This window comes from Eleutherodactylus coqui, chromosome 1, assembly GCF_035609145.1.
Source record: "Eleutherodactylus coqui strain aEleCoq1 chromosome 1, aEleCoq1.hap1, whole genome shotgun sequence".
Lineage (NCBI taxonomy): Eukaryota > Metazoa > Chordata > Amphibia > Anura > Eleutherodactylidae > Eleutherodactylus > Eleutherodactylus coqui.
In genome coordinates this window covers 228,248,390-228,265,053 of record NC_089837.1, presented here as the reverse complement: position 1 = coordinate 228,265,053, position 16,664 = coordinate 228,248,390, and positions in this window count along the sequence as shown.

Below are 16,664 nucleotides of genomic sequence, written 5' to 3'. Positions count from 1 at the left end.
CTGGAAGCTTTGCACAGCATGTAGCAAGGGTTCTCCAGCATTCTGTATTTGTCATTAGCACCAAATTCCCCTTATGAACTGCATTTTTGACTGACCTGTACAGGTGCCAACAGTCCCAGTGCCAATTTGGCACATCACTGCCACCCCTTCCCCACCCCCAACACCAAGGTAGTCATGGCTATTTGCCTTTCGGCCATAGCTACCCGGAATACCCAACTGCTGGGTACACTCATGTAACGGCCCAGCAGTTCCCTCGGCCCATAACTCGGATACCGAGCTCTACTGATCACAGCACTGACATTCCAGTACATGCACAAACACAAGCTGGCATGCAGTTTGGGCCTTTTGGCTCACCCAGCAGTGATCCTGGGACCCGGTATTGGGTTTTTAAGAAGCCGCACCTTACAAATGTATTATTTATTTACATTATGGTTATTTATTTTTTGCAAAATAGTTTTATTTTTATACATTTTGTGCTGTTAATAAAAATGTTTAATGTTCATGGATTGCATGTTTGGTGTAATTCTTATGTTTTTATCTTAGTACTTGTCATATGTTAAGTCATGCTAAGATAAGGTATTGAGTGCCAAATGTAACTTTGCTAGATTAGCCTTCTGGTGTACTTTTAACTACTCACTCAGCCTGAATCCACCACCGCTGGTGTATCACAGAGTCCTAATTCCACACTAACTTTTGCTGCCATGCGCTGGGATCTGCTGATACTGTCCCCAGCAAAAGGCACATGTGAATGCTGCTGCTAATCAAAAGGTTACCTTCAGCTGGTGAATAACAGCAGTGTTCTTGTGCGACCCCTTTGTTATGTCATCGATTGTCTCCAAGAGGTCAGCTGTTTCCACCCCCCCTTCCCTAAAACCCTATACAGTATCTGTGCTGCTACACACTACTTTGCATGCTTACTGACTAAAATTTGTTTCAGTGTTGTTCAGAAGACAATGCATATAGATTTTTTTAAAAATATGAAACATTACTAGAGATGAGCGAGCGTACTCGGAAAAGCACTACTCGCTCGAGTAATTTGCTTTATCCGAGTATCGCTGTGCTCGTCCCTGAAGATTCGGGTGCCGCTGCGGCTGACAGGTGAGTCGCAGCGGGGAGCAGGGGAGAGCGGGCGGGAGAGAGGGAGAGAAAGATGTCCCCTCCGTTCCTCCCCGCTCTCCCCTGCAGCTCCCCGCTCCGTGCCGGCACCCGAATCTTCAGGGACGAGCACAGCGATACTCGGATAAAGCAAATTACTCGAGCGAGTAGTGCTTTTCCGAGTACGCTCGCTCATCTCTAAACATTACATTTTTTTTATTTTTGGAGTGACCAAGCAAAGGGTAAAATGAGGTATTAGTTTATAATGTGGCCAAATTATGCAAATACAAAAATACTGTTAAAATAAAAGTTTGTGACATGCCTTTTTAAGAAAACCTCAAGCTAATTAGGCCATATTTTGTAGACTTGCAACCCATGTCAATGGTCTTCATTGTCTTGCGAGTCCCCACCTAAAAAAATACAAAAAGCGTTGCTGAAAAAGTAATTCGGAAGCCGGTATAAAAAACCAACAACACATTTTAGAGAGTCCAGATCCTCAGGCTTCATGGATAGAGTCTATCTGCCACAGAACTTCTCCCTGAGGAGCCAGGAAGCAGTCCACAATCCGTTTTCTAACATATAGTCCAGATAATGCTGGCCTGTGCTGTGGGTTCTAATCCATGTCAACAACTAGTGAGGTTTATGGAACTGGATCATCTGCCACAGTCCAACCCGCATCATTGATCTGACAAAAATTATGCAGAACCACGGTGGCTTTAATTACCGTGCATTGTTGCAGAACGTGGGTTGACAGGCCAAAGCCCTCATCTGCAACAAGGAAAGAAGGATCTCTAAACCACAAAACACACATGGAAACTTGTTTGCGCTTACCTCAGGGTTACCAGCAGATGCTCCTCAGAGGAGATATACCGCCGCTTGTTAGTGTCGACGTAGCTCAATCCGGACCGCACCTCCTCCAGCAGCTTGTCGAATGATGACACAGACATGCGACAGAAGGCTGAGAACTTTTCCTGATACATGCGCAAGTCTCAGTAAAAGCTGTTGGAAGTTGCCCTTACTGGGTCGTGGCAAAACCAGAGAGTAAACCTGCTTTTTTCTTCTGATTTTTCACAGAGGCAAAAGCAGTCTATAGTAATTTTTGAATCCTTCGCAGAATAGACGTAACTAAAAAATTAAACTTTTATTAAATAGAATATTAAAATTTTTTGCCACACCACAACAAAAATTGTGAGGCTAAAGGTGTGGAATATTGCCACAAATTACCCTAAAATAGAGTACAAAAAAATACCCTAAAAATTCATCCATAACAGTTGCTTAAAATATCCACAATTGTAGATAAAAATAGATATTTGGTTAGTGGAGATCAGCAATAAAGCATACCGCACAGGCCCCATATACCCCAAGGCCAGCCGTGGTTTGGGAGCAATAGGGCTCTAGACCTTGAGGAGCACAGAGTGGCTTTATTACTTTATAGCAGCACAGGGGGAGCTCTGCATTAATTTGTGGCAGCAGGGAGGCAGTTCTGTGTCGCTTTGTCAGAGTACTATTACTTTTTGGGGCACAGGATACCATACGGAATCTGCATGCCTGTATGCCTGCCCGTATTACATCTAGAGGTGGCCTGACAGGGTTCTAGAACCTCTATGCAAGTGTTCAGTTTTCTGCAATAAGTTTATCATTTTGCACTGATATTGTTATCCCTGACTGTTGTAGTGATAGGGAGTAGTTGTCTGCTTTGTAGTTGCTGCAGATGGGTCAGCATATAAAGATAGTGATTGGTATGGAGCACATAGTGGGCCTGTTTTCCTAACAAACTCCATCAGTTTTTCTTTTACATGAAAACAATGGATACCTGTTAAAACATCTCTTAGGTAAAATGAAAAAAAGTTTGGTAGCCAGTAGAGCAAAATGTGGTTGTTCTCAGCAGGAGAAACCAAGTAATCTTGTAGATATGATGTCTTTTTGTTAGCCATGATTACTTGGTTTCTCTTGCTAGAAACAACCACATTGAACATCTCTTAGTGCATGTTCCACGAAGTGCTTTGGGCGAGGAAGTCTATGCGCTCTATCTATTATAAATTCCTGGGAGAGCACACTGTTAGCAATGCTGCATCAGTACAGAACCAGACACAATTTCTAAAATTCCTCGAAATGTAATACTATAAGGCCGTAACCTATCTACTAAATCAGCTACTTTAACTTTAAGACGGTCTAGCGTTGATTCCGGGATACAATGTGCATCAATGGAATTATGTAAAGTAGCAAATTCTGCCATTTTGGTTTCTACATAGTTAATTCTATTTTCTGCCTCATTGATGGCCGAGTTTTTAGGCTAAATGAGTTGGGCAGAATTAGATTGTAAAGAGATCTGCAAAGCTTTTAGCATGGATTGCATAGAAGTGTCAGTAACACATGTATCAGTCACAGAAATGTCATCAAAAATATTTGTTTGTCATCCCTACAGGAGAGTCCAGCTTCTGCTTCTGTTTGGCTGGGCTGGTGGAGGGGAGAAGAGGCTGCAATTGCTGTGGGACTATATTGTTGATGATGATGATGGTGTTGTGGAGGTGCCCTCATATCATCCATGGAACTCTTCTCTTGTCCACAGGGCGTTGCTGTAGGCGATGGTGAACAAGGTGGAGAAGAGGCCTGCTATCCGGAGGAATAGAGCTGCACCTCCGCTACCGCGCTAAGAGAGCCATGTGTACAGGAGAACCTCCCGCCGATGCAGGAGGGCTCGTCTGTGAGTTTCCAGCAGCACCACTTTGGTCTTGCTCCAGGAATGGAGAAAAGTAGAAGTTGATTAGTTTTTCTGGCTTGGTGGCCGACCGATTCCTTCTCCGTAGTATCCTGAATGCAAGGACTGCAGGTAAGGACTGTGTAGTTGGGGACTATAGTAGTGGAGTCACTGTAGGGCCCTGGTGGTGTAGGAGCTCACCTTTCAGGTGGCCATCTGCCTCGGCAGCCAGACCATTTCCTCCCACAAGTTATATTTTTCAATGGTAATGTTTAATATACCATATAATGTACAGAAAAACAAGGAGTGAAATAGAAAGAAAAAAACGCAATTCCGACATCTTTGGGGGGAGGGGTCTTTTTTATGGCATACACTGCAGCAAAAAATGACTTGATAACTTAACTCTGTGGGTCCGTAAGATTATGAGAAAACTGAATTTTTATATAGTTTTATTTCTGTACTTCTTTTAAAAAATAACTTTTTTATTTTTCTGTCTACATAGATGTGTGAGGGCATGTTTTTTGCAGGACGTCCTGTAGAGTACGTACAGCTTTTTGACCACTGTTCCTTAAACTTTTTCTTGGAGACAGGGTGACAACGTTCACCGTACTGGATAAAAAATGCATTAGTTTGATAGATTGGACTTTTTTTTTACAAATGCAGCAATACCAAATATGTTTGTTTGCATTATAAATATTGGAAAAGGGGTGGTTTTAAACATTTTATTACCTCTTATTTATTTTAATAATTAATAAAACTTTTTTTTTATAAATTAAAATAATTTTTTTTTATAGTCTACAAAAGGGACTTGAACTTGCATTTCTTTGATTGCTCATGGAGTATAATGCAATACCATATTCTGACAGGCAGCTACGCAATAAACAATTTAAGGCAATCAACCATGGTAGCCCTGGGGGCCTTCAGAAGTCCCCAGGTTGCCATGTCAACTGAATGGCACCAGATAAACTCATCATGGGTAGAGGGCCGTTTAGGACTCCCAAATACTGATTGGGGCATTTAAAGGGTTAACAGCTGCGATCAGTGATCACGCTGATCGTGGCTGTTGCTGGTGGGTGTTAGCTGCCAAAGACACCTGGCACCCACTGTGTATGGAGTGGGATCAGCTCCAGATCCTGCTTCATATGAACCCCGCAATCCCATGATGTAAATGTACATTCTGGGGCACCAGGGAGTTAACCCCTTAGAACAGCCCCATAGTCTTTTTACGTCCTGCAATTGCGCCGCTATCTCCCTCCATACAATGCGGGCGTCAGCTGTTTATTACAGCTGACACCTACGGGCAATAGCTGCAATCGTTTGCACGGCCAATCGCGGCTATTAACCCTTTAAATGCCACTGTCAATTCTTACAGCGGCATTTAAATCCCCCGACCGATGTTCGGGGGTCCTGTACGGCCTCCCCGCGGTGAGATCGGGGGAGCCGTGTGGGTGTCATGGCATCCGGGGGCCTTCTGAAAGGCCCCATGGCTGTCTTGGCAGACTGTCCATCAAGCCGTCCCCGTGGGGTTGATTGGTAGGCTGCCTGTCAGAATGCAGTATGATGTAATGCACTATACCCCTTAATGCATTCAATGAGGGGGGGGGGGGGGGTAAAAAAAATTTCTTTTTGTAAATTAGAAAATTTTAAAGGTAGGTTTTTTTTCTATAGTGTACATGAAAATGTGAATTTATACCCCAAAATGGATACCCCTGTTTGTCCTGTATTCAGAAACATACCCATTTTGGCCCTAATCTAACCACAGGACACATGGTTAGGCCTATAATTGAGGGAACACCCATTGGATTTCAGGGCACAACTGAATAAATTCCAGGCCCCCATTGCTGACTTGTGCAAAAAAAATTGACTTCCTAAATATAACCCCTCCCCCCCACACACACACACTCCGCACCCTTTTTGGCATTTCCCAATCTGGTCGTGTGAGACTGGGCTAAGGTAGATTGCTACCTTTTTATCACGTAACCAGGGACTGCTAAACGAGGCTACCGGTCAGTGCTCCAGGCTCTCGGCGACCGTTGGTAGCCGGGAGCAAGGAGATTTAAAATTTCCTGGGTTTCCCGGCTCCTGCGTAGGTGTCAGGCATTTTGCCGGCCAGCGCATGCGCAGGAGCCGGTTAAGGTCCACGGAGGATCGTGTCGAGGTTCAAATAAGAAGGCTTCTGGTAAGAAGTTACATCTCCTCTCATTGATCGCATCGGTGAGGGGAGATGAAACCTCAACTTTTTAAAAAGAACTTTTACGTGATCACCATTATCCATTGGATAACGGCAACCACGTGACCAGCAACCACATACTGCGACACCCCGTGACATCTCTAGGCTCTCGGAGCCGGGAGATTTCAAATTTCTCGGGCAATCCTTGACTCTTGCACATGCGTCCGCCATTATGCTGATGGGCCGAAGGTCCGCGGATAAAGATCCCATCGGGAGACAAATCCGGGGACCTTAGTTGTGTAATTCCATCTCCCCTCACGGATACCGTCCATAAGGGTAGATGGAACTTTAACTTTTTAAACTTTTTTTTACACTTTTTTTTAACTTAACATGATCACTGTAATCTGACGGATAACAGTGATCATGTGACCTGAAACTGCATACAGCAGTCTCTGGTGACATCTCCCTGCACTCGGCTATCTTTGACTGCCGAGTGCAGGGGAATTTTAAATTTGCCGGGCTCTCCTGCCTTCTGTGCATGTGCGCCACATCAGCGCTTACGCAGAAGCCCGCGGCAGGTGCAGATTGCCGTGGCACATCTGACCGGAGTGAGTATTTTCACCTCCCCTCAGAGATCTGATCCATGAGGGGAGGTGAAACTTTAACTTTTTTTCACTTTTCCGTGATCGCTGTTATTCATTGGCTAACGCCGATCACAGGCCCGGAGACCGGTCACTGTGGTCCCCGATGACATCTCCTGCCATCCAGCTATCTTAAGGAGTTGTGAGCCCCAGAGATTTCAAATTTGCTGGGGCTCCCGGTCTTCTGAGCATGTGACTGACGAAATGCCACCTGGCACGCATGCGCAGAAGACCAGCATCAGGTCCTTAAGGACCAATATCACCCTTGTAGTGCTTCTGAAAAGCCCTGGAAGGGCAAGAGATAGCGATCTTCTCCCATTGAAAACATGTGGAAACCTCTGAATGCAAGGTGTTTTCATTTGAAAACAACCTTGCATCCATGTGGGGGTTCCCCTCATCCCCGCCACAGCTGTCACAGCGGCAGCAGGGGATTGTGATGTTCTCCCATTGGTTTCAATGGGGCAGGCGCTAATGCTGCTGGCCTCATTTAAATCAATGGGTGATATCGCCAAAAGAAAGAACATGCTGCAATTTGTTTTCTGCATCGCATTCTAACGCTGTGCTATGTAGGAAAACATTGCAATTGTGAAGGAACCCATTCAAAAGAATGGGTTTCAGATTTGTGCGTCTCGCAACACACAAATCTCACACGATTTTATCGCCAGTGTGAAAGAGCTCTGATCAAGTCTCCTGCTGTCCTCCAGCACTTGCTTGCTCCTTCCTTTACATCACTGCTCCTCTCTGTCTTCCTGTGCTCTCCTTCTGCTGACTCATTCCATTTCCCCCCACCAGCTCACTTTCCCGGGTTGCACTTGACTCCTCCCACTCCACCAATCAATGTAGCTCTCTCCTGAGTCCCATGGCCAGTTCCCCCTAAGAATATAAATTCTCTCAGGAGAGGAGGCAGACCAACTAGAAAATTCCACTGTTGCTAGGCAGATCACATTTAATCTATTATGCAGGAAAAAAGTGTGTTTTTCTTCTAAAGGGTGCCTCCTATATTCCCCTAAGGCCGTGATGGCAAACCTATGACACGCGTAGCCATAGTTGCTGACAAGCGGCCGCTGTCGGCCGTTCACCCCGTTAGTTAATACTGGCAGGGGCCGCGGTCCCCTTGCTGGCATTCACTAACCAGCGCTACTAGCAGCGCTGATCCCCCGACGTCTCCTACCACTTGGCTGAATAAGGTCGAAGTGCTGATGAAGATGTTAATATGCTTCCGCTAGAGCGTCCGGGGAAGGAGGCGTCACAGTGTGTGCCAGAGATCATCGCTGCTAGCGGCGCGGAGGGCAGAGGAGGAGTGGAGCTTCCAGGAGGTGGAGGGTGTAAGTATATGGATCTCGGGGGGCCAATGTCACTGCTGGGGGCTGCTGTGGGGGGCACTGTTGCTGCTGGGGGGCTGCTGTGGGGGGCGCTGTTGCTGCTTGGGGCTGCTGTGGGGGGTGCTGTTGCTGCTGAGGGCCGCTGTGGGGGGTGCTGTCGCTGCTTGGGGCTGCTGTAAGGGGCCAATGTCACTGCTGGGGGCTGCTGTGGGGGGCCAATGTCACTGTTGGGGGCCACTGTGGGGTTGTGCTGTCACTGCTGGAAGCCGCTGTGGGGGGCACTGTCGCTGCTGTGGGGCTGCTGTGGGGGGCGCTGTTGCTGCTGGGGGCCGCTGTGGGGGGCGCTGTCACTGCTGGGGTCAGCTGTGGGGGCACTGTCACTGCTGGGGGCTTATCATACTGACATAAGTGAGGGGGAGGCAAGGTCCTGTGCTATGGGTGTTTTGGGTTTATTAAATACAGTTATATATTACAATTATACATTTTTGTTATTTAAACTATAAATATTGTGAATTTATGTTTTTTTTCTCGAGGTGACACACCACCTGAGTTATTCTCGGTTTTTTGGTGAATTTTGACACACCAAGCTCAAAAGGTTGCCCATCACTGCCCTAAGGCCTCATGTCCACTAGCAAAATTGAATTGCAGATTCCACGGGTGAAATTTTGCCCATTGGAATATCATTGGCCATCTGCAGTCAATTAAATAGAATTTTGCACCAGCAAATGGCATTTTAATCGACTTGCGTTTATCACGCGCGGAAAAAAACGCAGCATGCTTCATTTAAGTGTGGATTCTGCGCAAATCGGCAACATTGCTATCTATAGGTGGGGATATCCGCATGCAAGAAAAAAATACTATTTAAAGCAAATCCGCGCGGAATCTGCTGCAGAAATCTGCGAGGATTGTATTTTTCTAGTGGACATGAGGCCTAAGGGCTCATAGCGAGGTCCCTGAGACTTATTAATCTGAAGCCTGCTCTGTAGGACCCTCCGGGTCACTACATATGGCATATTGGATTTTCATTTTTTGGCAGTGCCACCATACCTCCCAACTTTTGAAAAGAGGAAAACCTTTTGTGCCACACACTGCACAGTAATTTTTTTAGGCCATGCACCTTTTCTGCTAAGCCACATCCTTCTTGTGCCCTCAGTTACCCTCTTACTGCACTAATATATCTCTAAATAAGGCACCCTGAACACGAGCGTAAATTCCACGGCGGGATTTCCCGCGGAATTTCTGCCCGTGCCCGCCTGCATAGGATTGCATTAGATAACACAATCCTAGGCAGATGGCCATGATTTGTCTGCGTGAAAACACACGCGGAAAAGAAATCGCGGCATGTTCTATTTCTATGCGCGTCTCGCAGAGGCCCGCCCAGAAATGTCAGTAGTGATGGGCCGGCTCCTCTCTTCGCACGCGCCGGCTGGGCAACAGCCGGCACACAGCGCAGAGAGGAGACGCCGGGAGCAGGTAAGTCGCAGGGCTGTGCAGGGTTCCGCATCCCGCTGCGAGAATTCCGTCTGCAGGCGGCCTAATATAGATACCAGTTTTTCACAGTTATAGTAATTACAGTGAATTTGCCTCCAGTGATCACAGGTGATATTGTCCCTGATCGAAGGCATTCATTTTTGTTTCTTCTGCTTAGGTTCAAATCACTATGAAGATTGCTTTCAGCCATGACTTGTCTCTGCACTCTCCCTAATCTGCCGATACATTCAGTGCCCCTCTTAGTAACCTCCACAGTAATGGTGCCTTATTTACAAGTGACCCTGTGGTGCCTTATTTACAAGTGTCTTCCTTTGTGACCCCTTTTTGTTATAATGACCCCCTCTGTGATCACTCCTTGATTTTGTAATGAGTGCACTCTGTCTGACTCTCTACTCCGACATTAGCTAATAGTGTAAATGGAGCATTGGCTGTGTTAGGCCACGTTCACATAGGAAGATTTTCAAGAAACTCTTCTGCAGAAATCTATAGCTGAAACTTGGATTGCTGCTCCAAATCTGTATGCATATTTACACTCAAATTGATGGTTATCCTTTCGGTCGCATCAGACCCTCGGTCACTCCATGGATCATTGTTCTCCACGCATTTCTGTCTTCCACGGCTTCTTTCAATTCTGCTATTGACAGGTTCGTGTTGGCTTTGATTGTATCTAGCCATCTTATTCTTTGTCGTCTTGATCTTTCCACTGACCTTGCCAAGAATCAGTACTGTTCCCAATGAGTTAGCGCAGATCACGTGTCTACACTCAGATTAGCTCTTTTGAAGCTCCTTATAGTGTAACATTATAGATGAAAGAATGCAGCGTTCACTGCATGTACTCTACCTTCTTCCAGATCTTTGAAAACTGGGTGGTATGGTGATAAATATGTGGTTACTATGATTTTATATTGTGAGAGTTATTTTCCTGTAATTGGGCTGTTAACTGTGTTCTTTTGCCTACTAAACATATTCTCTTTGCATCTGTTTACATGAAGAAATTTATACCCGCTGCTGACCGCAGTAAAAATTAAAAGACTATTTATAAGACTGTTTTACGTGGTCATTAGTCCAGCAGCAACACTTATAAAGATTTGCAATAACTTCTTCACTCAAATATAAAGTGCATTTCCCTGGGCTTTCACTAATGAACAAAAACGATCCAATCTTCATAAAGTGTTTATTATACTTTTATAACAATTTACAGGCGTTACATTGCCACAGTCAGTCCATTTAGGTGCATGCAAATATCAAAAACAGAGAAGGGTTTGTTTTATTAATGCAGGACCTGCATGGTTGTCACTTTTGGTTTAGATTTCCACATTACAACAAAAGGCGTGTGCTTTTTTGTCTCAAGGCTGTCCTAGTGGCGAAAATTGGGTAGTTTTATATAGCTGAAGACTTTGCAAAAATTATTTTTCATAGGAATAAAAAAAGAGAAAACAACATTGAACAGCACTTCAAACATTCCATGACGTGGGAACATGTCCCAAAATTCCATTTGCAATTGTAATAAATTGTATTATTGACTTAAAAAGCAGGTTCTCTCGTGTTTCACCAAAATGTTATTGCCTGGTTCAAACAGTGTTGATGATAATGTTGATGATGTTCATAACATTCTTTGAATGTTTGTGATTTTAAATAGTAGTGTTGAGTGAATTGAACCAATAGAACCGTGTTTCAGGTCAACTAAAAGTTTGGCTTAGCATGAACCTGAACCAAGCTTTAATTAAAGTTCTACCCAAAACAGGGTTCTACTGGTTCAGGTCGCTCAACACTAGTCCTGAACTCCAGTGTATAACACTGTCTAAGAGCAATAAAAGCCTATCAGAGTATTATACAGTACTTTTATGGCTCTTTAGACAGTGTTATACACCAGTTGTAGGGTTTTTTGTGAACTTCTGGTTTGATTAGAACTAATTTGGACCAAATCAAACTTTTTGCAAAGTTCTGGCAAACTGGACAGACTGAACTTTTCAAAAGTTTGCTTATCTCTATTGAATAGCTGAGGCTAAACTCACACAGCATTTAATGCTTACATACAGCGGATCCATTTGAAATGATCCCGCCAAAAGTATTAGACTGTATGCCTATTGTAACTTGTCTGCCACTGACTAAAGAGATCATTTTTATGTACAGTTGTACCAAAAAGGGAATTCAACAGCCTTTTTAATACAGCTGGGGCTGCAGGATCCCAACATATTCCAGGCAAACATACAACATGCCAAAGGGACACCCTTTTGACAATCATCTGCCAACAGTATTCCCCAAACCAGGTATGAATCATGCCACTATACTATCACTGAAGGAAAAAGACTTAAAACATATCTTTTAATGTAAACTTATAGTAAAAAAGATAGAAACGCATTTTGGTCCAAACTACCCTACCAGATGAATACACAATCCGAAGAGTAATGCAAATAGGAGGGAACAATACAAAGGGAACTAGATTACACTCTCCCTTAATGAGGTTTTTGAAGGCCCTGAAGGACCACAAGCACCTGACCTAATAAGGGCAACCCCTGCCTGGATGCCTTATCCTAGTGCACTTTCACAAATCCTTTGTCTGATAGTCCCATACAAATCATGTAACACTTTCCCCTTCAAACCAGTGTTTTTCTGCAGATTTTTGTGTGAATTTTCTGCTGTAGAAAAAAAGCACAGTTTCTACTACATATGAATGTTCCCTAATGAAGGTTCATCACATTCTCCAAATAGACAAGACTGACAAAGTATAAGTAATCCCCAAATCACTTTGAATGTGACATAATCAACCATGGGGGTTAAATCCCAATCAAGATCCAATGAGTCCAGTTAGAACATATACTTAGGGAAAAATTACCCACACCAACTTTGGCTGCATCTATCTACATGATTCGCATGAACATGTGGTCACAGGGAGCTGCCCTATATTGGGCATAGGTAATGTTTCTATATTTCTTTACTATATATTTACATTAAAAGTTATGTTTTAAGTTTTTCCGCTTCACTGATAGTATGGTTATTTGCATTTGACCAATAGATATTATATCATATTAAGAGCAGTGGTATGTGCTATGAATAATGGTATGAGTCATGAGAAACCTAAACAATAAAATTCATAGCAGGGGTATGAACCGAGAAGGCAAAACTAAAAGAACAAAATTATTGTGTCATATTGAACTAAAACTGTATTTTCCATTGTGAAAACAATCTAATAGAATAGTAATCATGTATTAATTCATCAACAAGGGGATCATAACTTTTAAATTAATCTTTAAAACATAGTGTGCTCTAATACATGTACCATATACATAAACCTAGTGGGTAATAAAAAAGAAAAGTTACAGTACTTTAGTATTCCTTTCTCTCTGACCCGGGGTTGTACATTTACAGGCATGTCACACTAACTGCTAATATCTTTACATCAAATGGAATGTGTCATCAGAAAATTGCCTGTTATATATGTATCCCATTTTTGTGTTAAACATTTTTAAAATAATTTTTGGTGATTTTTAAATTCTGCACAGGCCGTAGAGCATGCCTAAAACAGTCTCCCATACAAATCAATATGTCCCCACTGGTCCGTTTTGTGAAGCTGCCTATGAAGCTGCTCTAATAAGCATCTCTGTAAATACTGCTAGGCCTCCCTCACACAGGGCGTTTGCAAAATGCTGTGTTTTCAGCTGCATTTTCAGCTGTGTTTTCAGTTGCGTTTTCAGCTATGTTTTCAGCTGCCTTTTCAGCCCAGCTGAAGAGGCTGCCCATTCATTTCAATGGGAGACTCAGCTGAAAATGCCCAAAGATAGAACATGCAGCGCTTTCAAAACGCAGCGTTTTTGAGAGCAGCGTTTTCGGCTTGTGTGAGCAGCCCCATTGAAATGAATGGGAGCCTTGTACAGCGTTTAGAACAAGGGTGAAAACGCTGCTGAAAACGCCCTGTGAGAGGGAGGCCTTAAAGTAGCTCAGGAAGGCTGGAGACCCCTGTAGTCATGTGTAGATAATAGAATAACAAAAATCTACAATCAGAAAAATGTTTCTCTGTCTGGTTTTAATTATTAAAAACAAATTAATGATATAGTCCCTTTAAAGGCACATTATTTCCTATATCATCAATGTCCAGCATCATTAACCAATGGCTAAATGTACTGCCATTCTGCATTTTCCTCTCTGATTACTAATATTGAAGTCTCAGGGTGTATTCACACAACAGAATTGTTGCAGACGTTTCTGAAACTCTCAAATTCATCTGGATGAAACTAGTAGAAATCCAAGTGCTTGCAGCCAAAATACCCCCATTCAGATGAGTGGAACAGATTTTCATTTACAGGCAGCTCTGAAAAAAATCTGCTGCACCATGAATACACCCTACATTTTCGGCAGCCATTAAGTGAGTGTTACATTGTTTTGAAGACTGTATTTTTTCTTCTTCTTGCAGCTCCTCTTAAAAGGGTTTTCTGGGACTTAAGGCCCATTTAGACACAACGACTATCACTCAAAATTCGCTCAAAAACCGTCTTTTGAGCTATAATCGTTGTGTGTAACGGCACTGACATTGTGCAGTTTTCATTATCCCGTCTCTCGACGGGATAAGTGAAAGTGCTGAAAGACTACAATGAGCCTTATCAGGGATTCACAGCGGGATGCAGCTGATACTATTGTTTCAGCTGTATCCCGCTCCCTGCTTACAGGCTGGGTATGAAGAACACAGCAGTCCAGCTCTGTTCTTCATACCCAGCACAGAGCGCTGGGCTGTATAACAGCTGGGAGCTCTGTGCAGAAAACAGCTGGATGCAGAAGGCAAGCGTGGGCACCCCGCTTGTCTTCTGCATCCTCTACTCTGAGCACTTGGCTGTATAACAGCCGGGCGCTGGTGTGGGGGAACAGCTGTATGCCGAAGACAAGCAGGGACACCCTGCTTGTCTTTTGCATCCTCCGCTCCGAGCGCTCAGCTGTATAACAGCCGGGTGCTCGGAGCGGGAAACAGCTGTATGCAGAAGAAAAGCGGGGACACCCTGCTTGTCTTTTGCATCCTCCGCTCCGAGCTCTCAGCTGTATAACAGCCGGGCGCTCGAAGCGGGAAACAGCTGGATGCAGAAGACAAGCGGGGACACCCCGCTTGTCTTCAACATCCTCCGCTGGCAGCACAAGGTGATTGCTCATCTTGAGCGATCATCTTGCGCTGCAAATGACACAATATTTATCGCTCAAAAGTTGCTTGAGCGACATCTTTTGAGCGATAATCGTTGTGTCTAAATGGGCCTTTAACTATCCTAAGGATAGGTCATCAATAGTTCATTGGTGGAGCTCTGCTGGTCAGGATCACCTGTTATCAGACCATTGGCATTGTGCACAGATGCAGTAGTTGACAGCTCTGTCCACATTGCAGCAACTCTCATTGAATTCAATGGGTCCTATCCTAAGGTCACCAGTAGCTAAGTCCTGGAAAACACCTGTAATGTATTCTGCAAGCAATGATAACCATCTCTCCACGTTGGTGGATGTCCTGCTGTTTATTCTAGCTGATTTGTATGGGGCAGTAGTGTGAATGCTCAACTGGTATTGTATATAAATTTCACCTCATCAGGGTGGAATGGGGGACTTTGGTCCCCTGTTCTAGCAATCGGCACGTAGTTGGATTCCCACTGATCTCACTTATATTAATGATCTGGTGGATAGATGACAAATGTTACATGCTGATATGTTTCTTCCACTCAGGCAACAGAAGGCACAAAGATGACTACAGAAAGGGCATGTTACTTTAGGATAAGGAACGTCAGTCTCAAAAGGTTTCCAGAACAGATGCAACTAGTGATATATGTATAATTATGTAGTCAATGAAGAAAGGTGCATACCGTATACACTCGCTTGATTGTTTAGCTCTTTGTTTACCTTTCATGGTTTCTTAGTGAAATGTTAAATTAGATTTTGCAATAAATTTTAATATGATGGAACAGAACAGAAAATATCATTTTAGTTCAAATCATAAACTGATTATGTATCTGACACCTATTTATGATTATACTGTATTGTTCACCTATTTCCACACCACTCTATATTTTTCATTACAAATAGCTGTTAAATGATTGTAATATATAAAGATGAATACAAATTCTGATGCAGTTTTGCCATATGCACGCTATACAGTAAGGGTTGGGGATCTTTAATTATTCATGCATCGTCAGGTGTACAGGAGCCTGGAAGGCAATTTTCAACATATATGGGCCAATATATTGCTAGCATAAATTTTTCAATTTTAGTCTCTAGATTTCCATAAGAACTGTAACAACATCCATTCACATTGATTGGCACATATCATGTACTTTATTGTGGTATATTTGCATGGTCATATCATTTACTATGGTCAATTTGAAACATCTGGAGATATGCCAACTTCATATTACTACTGAGTTTTGATTGAATTTATCAGGTTGCAAACTCCTGGCACAGGGCCTATAGCCAAAGGGCATACATTGTTGTACAGAACAACATTAATATTATACTCAGTACAGAATGTTTGAGAAATCTGGTGATGGGCACTGCTCTGTGCCCTGAAAAGAGCTAGTAAACACAACTTCAAGCATATGCACTACATATTGATACAAGTAGACTTTAAAATAGAAATAAAAAAGAAACACAACTTACATGAGTTGTTGCAACTGAATAGCTACTTCTACGTATAATAAGCAATTTGGCATAACAAAAATAAATAGCGATACTGTAGTAGATAGAAAGAGTTCTCTCCTATATGAAAGGATATAACAGTCTTGGTGTGATCTCTGGTATGAAAGGATCCTTGGTAAAACACTGCAGCCTTGGCGACATGTGAAGTGGTTTATATTTCGAGGTGCATGGGCTAGAATGAGAACTAGGAGTCATGCAATCAATGAGAGCCTGGTATCCATAAATTTGTGAAATCTATTGTACTAGCAAGCAGAGAACTCTAATCAAATCTCATATCTTCTGCTCTACAATATTGCAGACTGATCAGGTATTCTATTTGTCCCCTCTACCATCAGGTACATTTTGAGCACAATGTAATGCAATGGGAAGTCTAGTGGAATAGCACTGCCAGAGGTTGAAACTTAATAAACCCATTTGTATCCCTGAGTGTGGCCTGCTACACTTCAGTATTGCTCATTGCTTCTTAAATAAGTTGATAACTGAGCTGCAGTGCAAGAGTAAGCACAGTGTCCCCAATCTTAACATATGGGGACTGTCTGGATTGACTTTAATCTTATTCATTTCAGTCATATGCTACAAAATCTCCTCTA